Source organism: Ambystoma mexicanum, chromosome 10 (assembly GCF_040938575.1).
Source record: "Ambystoma mexicanum isolate Mex_15411 chromosome 10, UKY_AmexF1_1, whole genome shotgun sequence".
NCBI classification, from domain to species: Eukaryota; Metazoa; Chordata; class Amphibia; order Caudata; family Ambystomatidae; genus Ambystoma; species Ambystoma mexicanum.
The window spans coordinates 1599254234-1599267126 of NC_090932.1; the positions used below are offsets into that span (position 1 = coordinate 1599254234).

Below are 12893 nucleotides of genomic sequence, written 5' to 3' on the forward strand. Positions count from 1 at the left end.
AGTTCAAACCGTTTCTTGAGCAGTTGCCTGCCACTTCGTATAACAATCATGCTCTATGACAATCTTGGAAAAATGCCATCCATTAAATAATTCTTCCAATGGTTTTCATATATTAGTCAATTGTATATAACTGTTTGCACCAATCCCCACTGTACACTATGCCCTTAACATCAGCTTCTATTACCCACAGAGGCTCCGGAACAACTTTTCAACTGAAAATAAGCTACCGATGATGGATTAATTTCTGTGATACATAAGGCAATTATTTTGGTTAGAATTATATAAATATAGTGCATCTGGAGCTCGATTTCAAAACACAGACTATTACATTGAACCAACTGGAAAAATCATCTAATGCAAGGGCTTTTCTCATGAAGGAGTGCACCCTGTGCTACAATAAGTTTCTCCAAGCCATACCTGTACATGAAGGGTTTTGACCTCACAACATTGCCTTTCGTCTGGTTACTTGTATAGGATTTGACCTTTCCTAAGTGTGCTTCAAATCGTGAGATTGCTATGGGGATAGGCCACTTTCGAAAACATTCGGTTTTTGTCTCTTTGCTGTTCTGGGTAAGCGTCCAATTATTTTGTTGGCGAACTGCAGGCCCAAGCAAGCGATAAACAGACGTGGTGAAGAAATCCGTTTTGCCAGGAGTTGAGGCCTTACCATATTCGAGTACACACGTCTCAATTGAGGCCCTTGGACTGGTGCAATGATGGTTTGCATGGCTTGGTCTGAAATTGATTTTCACGGGTCAACTCGCCAACGACATACAGATTCAAAACGAATTATTTCATTTGGTAAGGTATGGCAAGGTCACCTGTTTAACTGCCATATCAGACATCTGAATTATAATTCGTTTTTTATAATTAGTTTTTTTTTTTAGAACGAGCTTAATACCAAATCGGTTTCTAAGCGCGACCAGGGATTCGAGCCTGTGTTGCTCTGCTTCATCTTGCTTCTGAAACATGCGCGTTACCACTGAGCAATACTACCCGTGCCAAGTGCAATGCTGGAGTGATAGATGCAGCCTAATCCAAAGGGAAGAGAAGGAGGCCACCCCACACAGGTCAGGGTGGCAGTAAACCCTAAGAAACTGCTTGAAAGAAAGCATCAGAAGCTCAGGTTTTCATCCCGACAACTGATAACCCTGTCACACTGGCTGTGCATTCGGTTTCCTGCCACTTTGTTTACATCCCTGCTAGCTATCTGGAGTTTTCTAATAAAAACATTTTAGACGATTTTATTTTTACTTTGATAGTACATAGAGAAAGTATACAGAAAAACAATATTTCAGAAAGTCAATATTTTGTCCAAAATATATTTAACTTAAAATATCTTTAAAAAGCAGTACTTCAACATCACCACATGAGTTCTATACCTGTGATTTACATCCCACAAGGAACCCCAATTCCTGCGAGCCAATCAGGATCCAGGATCGCAGGCCTATAATCGTCAGTCCATGGATAATCTTGGCACTCAGAATTTGAACTGCCCCGTCGGAAGCCTGCAGCTGTCCCTGCTTGCTACCCCTAGGCTCACTCTTGTCATCCATTCCCCATCATCTCCACTGCTTGTAGCATTCCTCCCTTGCCTCCACTTTTTTTTTTTATTAAATTGTATTCAAACCAAACAACAATACAAACAAACCCAACACGCAGTGCAGTTCACAACAGTTCCATTAAACAATTTTATTTCCATTCTTGCCACTGCTCCCCTAGTCCCACCCTCCATTATGAGCCTATTTGTACTTCGCATTCAGTATCTGCTACATGTGGCCGGGTCTCACTACCCTCTGATTCCGTTGGGTCCGATATAGATCCGAACAGTTCCGCTATTAATAATTTCCATGCCATCAGGGTACCCACTTCTTCCTCCCCACTCATGTTGCTTGCCTCCTGCCATTTGCCTCCACCTTATTTAGTGCATTTCTCAGGCTGCCAGACAGTCGACCAGTGCCTAGATTCTACTCAGGCCTCACCCCTGGGCACCGAAGCTCCTCTCAACTGGGGATACCGAATGTTGCCAACTATCGCTTTATTATCCCATGCACAGACAGGGCCTTGAAGTAGAAAAAAATGACTTCTACCTGATGGCAACTGAGTGTCTGTCACTCACCGTCATGGTGGAATGGCTTCTTTTCAACTTTAGCCAAAATACAGCATTCCTCCTAGCATCAAATGCTGGGTTCTAATGGCATTGTTACACATAGCCGGAGGGAAATACGGGATCTTCTGATCCTTTACTCCTCAAGTATTCCTAATTCGCCCAGGCCCATAAAACATGCTTTTGGGCTGATAAGATACCTTATTACCCAAAGCTCTAGGGAAAAAAGACAAATTATTCGACAGCCTCGTGAAGATCTTGGACTTCCAAAACGATATCTTTCTGAACAGATCATCATATGATGATTCATGCAGGGGTCCCAGAATAATACCCGGCCTGTAGCATGACAAGAAACAAAAACCTGGATTCTCTAAGGAACCTACTGAAATCAATCCTGAAATTATAAACTAATCAGAACATGGCAGAGTCATACCTATGTAGATACTGTTTAACAATCCAACTTCTATTACGGCAAAGCACTCTAGAGGACCCAGAAAAAGTCCAAGAGGTTTCTCTGCTCGGATAGGTTAATGGAAAACAATGAAAACATGTTCTTTACTCATCATGTAACAATGAATGGATTGAAATGAACACTACTTAAGAAAAAGCACCATGTATGGCATTATCCGGAACTGTAGATTCTGCTTTGCGTAAGGGCTCACAGAACGGCAGACTGTAGTTGGTTAAACGTTTCTCTCCGTATGCTGCCCACAAAGTCCCCCACCCATCTTCGCCCTGCCTTGCCCAGAAGGCCTGCTCCTCCTGTTTAGACAAAGTACATACCTCAGGAATGCAACCCTGCCTCAGGCACCATCATTGGTTTCTTCTGCCAATAGCCCACATGGTTCATGCAGCAGAAGGCGTTTCTCTTGTATGAGCAGACAAAACTGCAAGGGGCGTTTGCCCACCGCAAATGACATATCGAAAAAGCAGAGTATTGTACCAATACTCCACCACCATCATGCTCAACGTGATTCTCGGCCAACAAGTGACCCAAAATAATGAAACTTCCCTCCTTTCCCCAAACCAGGCTGATGTTTGCCTTGAAGGCTTTTGACCTACTCAAGAGGTTGACGTGAGAGCCTGATATTCCGCTCTGTTTGCCAGACAGGAGTTGAAGGTCAGCCGGCAGGGTCAAGAGGGCACGACAGCGTCACACTTACCAAGGAATATGAAGCCAGGTGCATTTAATCAGTAGCTCCATGGCAACACATCACAGATTTCCAATCTCACTTTTTTGTTCTCCATTTGCAACGATTTAAATATTTACATGTATAAACCGACAAAGATGCGTCTACCTTGGAAAATCGTTTAATCCGTGTGTGCCTTCATTCGTCTGATAACATTGCTGTGCTTAATAACATGCCAACTTTATTACCAAATAAACAATATTCAAAAGGCGGAACAGTTCAGACGGACTAAACTCAAAAAGCAGCTTTGACTGCACCAGATTGTCATTTTATCCTTTTTCATTGAAGATATTGAAAAATACAAAATCTGTAAAGTCAACAATCACATAAGTATTAACAGGCGGGCATCAGCGAGCACTGTTTAAAAAATAATAATAAAAAAAAAAAAAAACATCCACAAAGCCATTCCATCCAGAAAACCAAATTTCTAACATTGGTGCTTTTTCTTTCCAACCTCGATTGTCACTGTCCTTGTTTCAGAATTCCTACCAATAAAAGGTCAATCGGGGAACAATAGAGAACGGGGAGAGGGACAGAAAAGAGGTGAAAAGTCATAATTTAAGAAGACTACTCAGGGCACTTCTCTGAATGCAGTCCTGCAATAGAAGACATGCTCCCTCATGGGTAAACATGTGCCCCCACACCCCATACTGCCATAGCTGCCAAGTGCCCCCCGTCACGTGGCGCACCTTGAAAGTCTTTGGTTTGACTCTTCATAAAATGCAAGTAAAAAGCCATGAATATTCCAAGTGTCACACATGATGAGACCCAAGCTACTCCTCACTGATGACGCCCAATGAGGCCGAAACATGTCTGAGGATGCTGGTGGTCTCGAGCTCGACCGCCCCTTCTGGGGTGGGACTAAACCCGATTTGTATATGGTCTTCCCCCTTCGGTAATGGCTTGGCAGGTTCAAGAACAGGGTAGTCTGGGGGTGGCCCAGAGCAATGCCAGAGGTTAGAATTAATTCCAAACCTTCCAGCCATCACCTCTTTAGGACACATGAGATGGGCCACATGGCAGCCTTGTAGTCCACTTTAAATTGCACAGGAAACCCTATAGAAGTGCTTATTCCCACGTCATGTTGCTATTCTCACCCTCTATCAAGAGGGCCTGCTTCCTGGTCTATTTGTGTGACTCAAAATGGGAATAATTGAACACAATGATCCCCAAATAGGACTCCTTTATTGCTGCTGTCACCGAATTCAAAGAGCAGAGCTAGAATATGAGGGAAGGACTTGAGAGAGCACGGATGAGCCACTCAGTGATGTAGGAAAGTAAAGACATGACCCCTCTCGGGCAGTGACACTACCATAATCGTTTTGGTAAAGTTGTGCATAGCCGAGTTGAGATCAAACCGAAGCATATTTTACTTGGTGTGGCGGCTGACATGTGAGAAACGGAGAAGTGCCAGTGCTGTTCCCAAACGCAGATATAGAACTAGGCATCTTTCAGAACCACTGAACAGAGCCACCATCGTTTCCAAAGAACAGACCGCATCTTTGAGGGTATGATCTGCTTGAACCTTTCTTTTCTGTAACCGCAGATTCAGGTAGGAGAGATCGAGAATACTGAATGCCAGCCAGGTTGAATTTTGGCACCATAAAGAACTAGCAACATTAACCAAGACCACTCTTTGCCAGGGAAACTCGTTCTATGGCCTTCATCAGAAAGAGGTTCTCCATCTCCCAGAACAAGGAAGGGACCCTGACCTGCACCACAGGTAGATGAGGGGTAGGTGGGAAGAGAAGCCAGCTTGTGCCTGAAAAACAAGTTAATTACCCAGTGGCATAACAACATTTGGGGCCCCTCCTGAGAGCCATGCTGAGGGGGCCCCCCCAGTTCGGCAACAAATCATGGGTCGCCCTACATTACCACGCTTGCGCAATATGCACGAGCGTGCTGCTGCAAGGGTACGCCACACACTGTACTAGGAGCAACACACGCAACACACACACACACACACGCAACACACGCAACACACACACACACACACTTACTTAGCATGAAGAAAGGCAAATGCCCACCATTTCGAAAAGTCATACAGAGTACTAGATATACATGCTTTCTAAATAGGACATGTTTTATGAGCTCAACACATTCCGATAAGGCTTTCGGCCACTGTTTACCATTGTGGACTGCATTTACAGTTTAAACAGGCAGACATGTTAACCGTTCCAGGAATAAAACAGACCCCCAACCCCATCTTAAGCAGGATCATCTTATACCCCACCCTTCCAACACTAGTCCTGAGATGCTCATCCGAGTCCAAGATCTTCCGAGGTCACTGGGACTGCCGACGTCCATTTTCAAATCTGTCCCCCTGGAAGGTTTACTCTCCTGCCACAACAGAAGGCTCCGTTCAGAAACACATGGCACCACTGAGCAAAACCATGGTATATAAAGGGCGAGCAGTCTATTTAAGAAAAGAAGATAGCGGAAATGACAGGCGCCTATCTACATGCGACTGTGGAAAATGAGCCAATGCCACTCACTAGAAACGCTCAGAAGCCACATTTATAATAATTGGCAACAATACAAGACTGCGCACATTTAAAAGCTCTGACCTTGTCACCCTGAAACGCAAGTGCAGGGTGGCCGAGAGGAAATGGCGCGCTTCATGTGCATCCTCTGACAAACTGGCCTGCTGCATGCGCCAAAGGCAATACCGGCTCTCTGTCCTAACCAAGAAGAGAGCTCATATCCAAGCCTGCATCTCTGGGGCTTCTAACAACTCGGCTGAACTCTTGGAACTGGCTAATCCTACCGCAGTCTCTACCGCTCCTGTCCCTTCCCAGGCCCTCTGCATGGCACTGGCTTTGCACTTCATCTCTAAAACTCAGACCATCCTGTCCTCACTCTCTTCCTCTCCCCTACGCCCCCCTACTTCCCTGCTCCTCCTCTGGCCCTTCTGCAGCCACCTCTCCTCCCTCCTTCTCTGCCTTTCCCCCGTTTTCCGCAGACAGTTTCTAGACTAGTCCGATCTATGAAAGTTTCATCAAAACAGGTTCTCCCCTGTTCCTCCAAAACTATCAAGGACCACATAGACTTACTGGCTGATCTCTGCAATCACTCCTTCGCCACTGGAGTCTTCCCACCCCCCCTTTAAGCACTCCCTTGTGCACCCACTTCTTAAGAAACCCTCTGCTGACCCCTCATGCCCGGCTAACTATCGCCCAATCTCTATCACTCCCTTCCTGGGCAAGCTCCTGGAGAAACTGGCCATCTCCCAGCTGAATCTCCACACTGAATCTGTTGGCTGTGTTCATGACCATTGTTAGGGAGAATTCTCTGTATAGGCTAATTTCCCAAACCTAGTGTGTCCCCCAGCAGCTTTGCTGGATTTTTGGGGTTTAATTTTTTCTCCTGCTAAGAGCGAGACTCTTTTTCTCCCACTCTTAGGCATGGTTTGAGAAGGTCCTTTGACTTTGTAATGTGTTTTATGGGCTATGGGGTCTTTTACTCCATAAGGCTTCATGTGTTTTTGGTATGCGTGTTACACAGCACCCTCAGTGCAGTAACACAGGGGTGTCAGTGACCCCCCAAACAGACTCCATACCCTGGGACTGACTACTGTCTCCTAGGGCATGTAAAGTCACCATTGACTTTACTAGTCTTAAATTCTGAACAGAACCAGTACAAACCATCATATTGTGGAAGTACTGGTAGGGGTAATTCGATTGCCCCTTGGTCTGTTTTCCAAGGGGGCACTGTCCAGTCCCCCCTGGTCGAGTTTCTGGCTGGTGGCAGTGGTTACCACGCGAAATATTCCACCGGAATATTTCCTATGGGATTTTCCCATTCATTTTAAATGCACCACTTTTTTGGTGCAATGTTAAAGATACCGCCGGGTTATTTATTTAATATTTATTCCCTGGTTGGGTCTTTTTGCCAGGACTCGGTTTTAAAATGGCGTTTGTGTTCGCCTCTAACTCCAACCCAAGTCGAGCCCTTTGTTCCACTTTTTGGCGGGCTTCAGCACAAAAGCCTCCAAAAGTGGTGCCACTCTGTCTGGGTCTACAGGATGTGTGGGAGGGGGGAATAGGCACCCTGGACTGGGTTGCCTCGGCAACTCAAGTCGCACTCTTGTGTGATTGGCCCAGTGGTGAGCCGCCCAGCTCACCACTTAGCATATTTGAGTGACAGCTAGGACTGGTGAATGGGGGTTTTCTGCTTAAAAGCAGGGCTTTGGGGACTGGAACTTCAGAAGTCGCCACAGGACCTAAAGAATCCGAAGAGGGAGAAGCGGAGCCGACCTGCAACGACGACACCACCGGTGGAGCCCTGCTGAACCGACTCACCACATCCCAACGACAGAGAAGATCTTCTTCCAGGAGAGTCTTCTTCCTTTGAGTTGGTAGGGTTAACTAATTTGCCCTCTTTGCGCCTTCCTGGATCGTCTCGTGGTCGAATCGCCCGTGCCAAGCACCCCGGCGGCCGGATAGCCACGCTTCACCACTACCGCGAATAAAAGGGTAGTACCTTTTAACTGGGAAACTCCGCGGCTGGTTTCTTCCCTGGCAGTGCAACGACCTCCAGCTTTCCTCCACGTCGAGATCTTCTCTTCCCCTGGACGAAGCACCGACTTGCACCCGCTGCCAGGAACAACTGCCCCCGCTGGAGATTTCTCACCATTTCAGGTACTGTGTCCCGCCTGGTCTCCCTTGCAACAAACTGTTCAAGGTGTCCCGTACATCCTTGACTCTTTATCCTGCGGTGAACTCTGACCTGTTAACTAACTTTTCTGAACTGATCCAACTCCTTTTTGAACTATCTGCAAAGACTTTTAAAGTGTACTTCAACTGTGTGATCTTGGGCACATTCCGCCTTGCTCTCTCCAAGAGTGGGCCTGGCCTATGAACGTTTTGCTCTACAGTAGACCCTGCCTTACTTGACTTGCTGTGGTTCTTTAAAAGTGTTGGTATTGTGTGCTTTACTAATTCTGCCTTTTCCCTCCCTTTTTAAATAATTATTGGAGTGCCATCTTGGTTAAGCGCTCCCCTCTGTGTTGATAATAAGTGGTGTTCTTTTCCTAAGACTTGTCGAATAATTAATCCGGGAGGTGTATATATTTCTAGTGACTGTGTTTGAACTTGCTTGACATATTAGTGCCAGTGTATTTTTTACAAGTGTGTTTTTAAATAAATAATTATATACTTTTATACCAAAGCTCTCGTCAGTGTTTGCTTGTGCTACTGTCTTTTTTTACCTAATGTGTATACTCTATATACTGCCTAATTCTTCTTGAGAGAAGTCTGACTGCTCAGCCACAGCTACCAGGTAAATCTGGGTGATAGACTGCTACCAATTGGGTTTACTGCCAACACCTGTAGTCTTAAACTTTTTGCAGTGGTCCCTAAGGGAACTGCACAGGTTTCTGCCTAACACTCCACATAGACTCACTGGCCTATCTCTGCAATCACTCCTTCACCATTGGAGTCTTCCCATCCCCCCCTAAGCACTCCCTTGTGCACCCACTTCTTAAGAAACCCTCTGCCGACCCCTCATGCCCGGCTAACTATCGCCCAATCTCTATCACTCCCTTCCTGTGCAAGCTCCTGGAGAAACTGGCCATCTCCCAGCTGAATCTCCACACTGAATCTGTTGGCTGTGTTCATGACCATCAGTCTGGCTTCAGAGCTGCCAGAAGCACGGAAACTGCTCTCCTGAACATCCGTGAAGACCTGCTCTCCAACCTCGACTAACACCCCTTACGTCCTCATCCTGCTTGATCCCTCTTCTGCCTTTGATACTGTCAACCATGCGATCCTGCTCAACCGTCTCTGTGATAACCTCGGTATCACTGGTCAGGCTCTGGCGTGGCTGACCTCTTTCCTCTCTGACTGACCCTCCCAGGTCCAACTTGGGTCCTTCCTCTCCGCTGTCCTGTTTACTCTACCTGTGGTGTCCCTCAGGGGTCTAACCACTCTCCCTGGCTTTTCATCCAATACCCGGCACTCTTGCCCACCGCATCACCACTCTCTGCCCCACCTTTCAGCGCTATGCGGATGACACCCAGCTCATTTTCAGCCTACCCTCGGCCGCCTCCTCCCCTTCCCTCATCTCTGACTGTCTGCTGGTGGTGGTGTGCCGCCAATGACCTCTGCCTTAATGCCAGCAAGACAGATTCTCCCCATCGGCACACCCGCTCCATCCTTCCTTGTAGCTCTCTGGCCGGCCTCTCTTGGCCCTCCTCCTGCTCCCACCTTTGAGGCTAAACAACCTCGGGGTCATCTTCGACTCCACACTCTCCTTCTCTCCTCATATCTCTGACATCTCTAAGAAGTCACGCTACCAAATGCACCTCCTCAGAGGTATTCTTCCTTTCCTCTCCTCTCCTTCCCCCAGAAACTCATTGTCTCCAGTGCTCTGGTTCTCTCTAGGCTGGACTATTGCAACAGCCGCTTTCTAAATCTGCCTGCTTCTACTCTCCGCCCTCTGTAACTTATCCAGAAGAGGACTGTGAGACTTGTCCTTGGCCTCAAGCCCAGGGATCGTATCTCTCCAGGACTGAAATCTCTGGACTGGCTCCCAGTAGCTGCGAGGATTAAGTTCAAAAACCCTCTGTATCGTCCACAAGGCTTTCTGGGGCCTCAATACCTTCAACTCTCTCTTCCTAAATATCTTCCTTCTCAAGCTCTCCGCTCAACCACCTCCAACTTCCTCAGGGTCAGTCGCTTCTCCAAGCAACAAGTTGGTGGTAGAGCTATTTCTTCGGCTGGGGCTTCCCTCTGGAACAGCCTCCCTGCCTCCCTTAAACTTGAGGAAAACCATCCCCTGTTCCGGAAGCACCACAAAACCTTTCTCTTTGCTTCCGCCTTTTCTCCACTGCTCTGCTGACCACCTGTTACCGGAACTGCACTGGCGACCTGGACACCCTCCGATCTCGGGCCCTGGTCTCCCCATGCCCCACCACCACACATCCTGCACTGCTCACCCCCGCACTAGGGGACTGTCTCTGTATCCCTACAGTCCCCCTACCAGCCCTTGACACCTGATGTATGCACTTACCATTGCACTTGCCACTTGTTGGCCGTTACTTATTATTGTTATCATCTTTCTCATGTACTGCACTGTCCCTGCCCCCTCCCATGCACTTGCAAGATCTGAATGACACCTGGCCTAGTAGGATCGTTGTCCGTCCTCCCTTGCCTCGTCGCGCCTTGAAACACTTGTGTATAGGCGCGTTATAAATGCCATATATCATATCATCACAGATCGATTTAATAGGAACGCCCCTTTGAAGAGCTGCCGAAGATGCTACCCCTCTGGTGGAATGAGCCCTTAACCCTTCTAGCGGGTCCTTGAGTGCCAATTTGTAACATTCCGAAATGCCAAGAAAAATCCACCTTGATAATGTCCGTTTTGAAACAGCTTGACCCAATTTCCGTCCGGTATATCCAGTAAAGAGTTGGTCATCCACTCCGAGTTTGGAGAACCTAGAAATATAAAAGCTTAAAGCTCTTCTAGGGTTCAACCTATGGAGGCTTTCTTCCTCTTTACCGGGATACGGCAGGGTGTAGAACGCTGGCAGCAAATGTTCCGATTTAGATGGAAATCGGATACAACCTTAAGTAGAAAGGAGGGTTTTACCCTTAACACAACCCTATCCTTGTGGAATACAGTATAGGGTGGCCTAGAAGAAAGTGCCTGCCACTCGCTCACTCTACGTGCAGATGTCAAAGAGACTAATAATATGGTTTTGAAGGTTAACAACCTCAATGGACATGTGTGCAAGGGTTCAAATGGAGCACACATTAAACCCTTTAGAATCAGGTTAAGGTCCCAAACTGGGACTTGAAAAGAAGGTGAGAACACATTTGCGAGCCCCTTTAGGAATGGAAAAATCAAGGGAATTTTAAAGTAGGAACACTCTTCCCGAGAGCGCTTGAAGATGGAAAGCGCTGCCAGGTAACCTTTCATGGTCCCACCATTGAGACCTTTGTGTGCCGATGACAAGAGGAAAGAGAACACCTCTGGAATTGAACATAGAAAAGGATCAACATTCTTTTCCCCGCACCAGTTGCAAAACTAACGGAAACGGTGCAGAGATTTTGTTGCTGGCCTTCTTGCCGAAAGCAACACCTCCATGACGTCATCCAGGAGGTGCCGATCCTGATATCTCAGACTTTCAGAAACCAAGCGTGAAGGTTGAGTGTTGACCTCTGGATGGAGAACCTGTCCCTCGCTTTGAGAGAGAAGATACTCTCTGCGGAAGACGAATCAGAGGAAAAATGGATATACCTAGAAGGTCCGGGTACCACGTTCTCCTGGCCCAATCCGGGGAAATTAGGATCATGCGGCTTCCAAACCGTCTCAACCTCACCTCCTGATTACTTGAGGAATGATGGGGATCGGAGGAAACTTGTATAGTAGTGGGAAGTCCCAATCCACCACGAATGCGTCTCCTAGAGCTCGTATCGGAGGAAATTCCCTTAAGCAATACCTTTTTCACTTCCGGTTGACCCCAATCGCAAACAGGTCTACTTGAGGGGTTCCCCAAAGGACGAAGATCTCTTGGACTTCCTGAGCTAGTTCCCATTCGTGGGACACTGCACCCTGCCTGCTCAGAGCGTCCGCCGTCGCGTTCCCCTACCCGGCTAGGTGAACTGCCAATAAGGAGATTCCTTCCTGCATTTGCCCAGTACCAGAGCTGCATAGCCTCTCTGCGCAGTGGTAGTGACCCTAAACCCCCTCTTTTGTCGAGTTAATGCATGGCCACTGTGTTATCCGTCATTATTAGGACATTCTTTCCCCATACAGTGGGCAGGAAAGCTCTCAGCGCTAGTCTGATTGCCCTCAGCTCCAAACGGTTGATGTGTAGTTTGGACTCCGATGGAGACCAACGACCGCTGATTGTCAGACCGTTGGCATGGGCTCCCCACCCAGTGAGTGAGGCATCCGGCACTACTGTAATCTCCGGCCACGGTTGCCAAAAATGTTCTCCTTTCAGAATAATGTCCTTGCAGGGCCACCACAGGAGATCCTGTGCGACCCTGCTTGGAACCTGGAGCAGGTCCGTCATCCTTACTGAGAATTGGGACCATTGAGTTCTCAGAGCCCATTGAAGGTATCTCATTCTCAGACGGGCTTCTGGCACCAGAAAAATGCAGGATGCCATGAGGCCGAGCAACCTCAAGAAATCGTAGGCCGGAAGATTCTGGGCACTTTGAAATTTGGAAGCCATCTGAAGAATGTCTTGAGCCCTCGCCTTGGGTGGTGAGCTCTTTCCCAAGGATGTGTCTAATACAGCTCTGATGTATTGGAGCCGTTGAGAAGGTGTCATCTGTGACTTCTTTAAAAATTGAGGGAGAAGCCCAGTTTGTGAAGAGTGGCAGGTTACTCAGATGATCCAGGGCTTGCTCGGGAGAGCATGCTCTGATCAGCCAATCGTCCAAGTAGGGGTAGACATGTATCCCCCTCCCCCCTCTGTTAGATACGCTGCCACCACCACCACCAACAGTTCGGTGAAAACCCTTGGGGCGGAGGTCAACCCGAATGGCAGGACTCGGAACAGATGGTGGCGCCAACGGTGAACCTCAGGTATTTTCTTTGCTTGAGATGTATTGGCACATGAAAATAAGCATCCTGAAGGT

General features: G+C 47.5%; 1 protein-coding gene across 4 annotated transcripts in view; it reads right to left on the reverse strand.

Moving 5' to 3' along the window:
- Positions 1–12893, reverse strand: part of HIC2 (HIC ZBTB transcriptional repressor 2) — a 429272-nt gene that overhangs the window by 195268 nt on the left and 221111 nt on the right. The gene's annotated exons all lie outside the window — the stretch shown is intronic.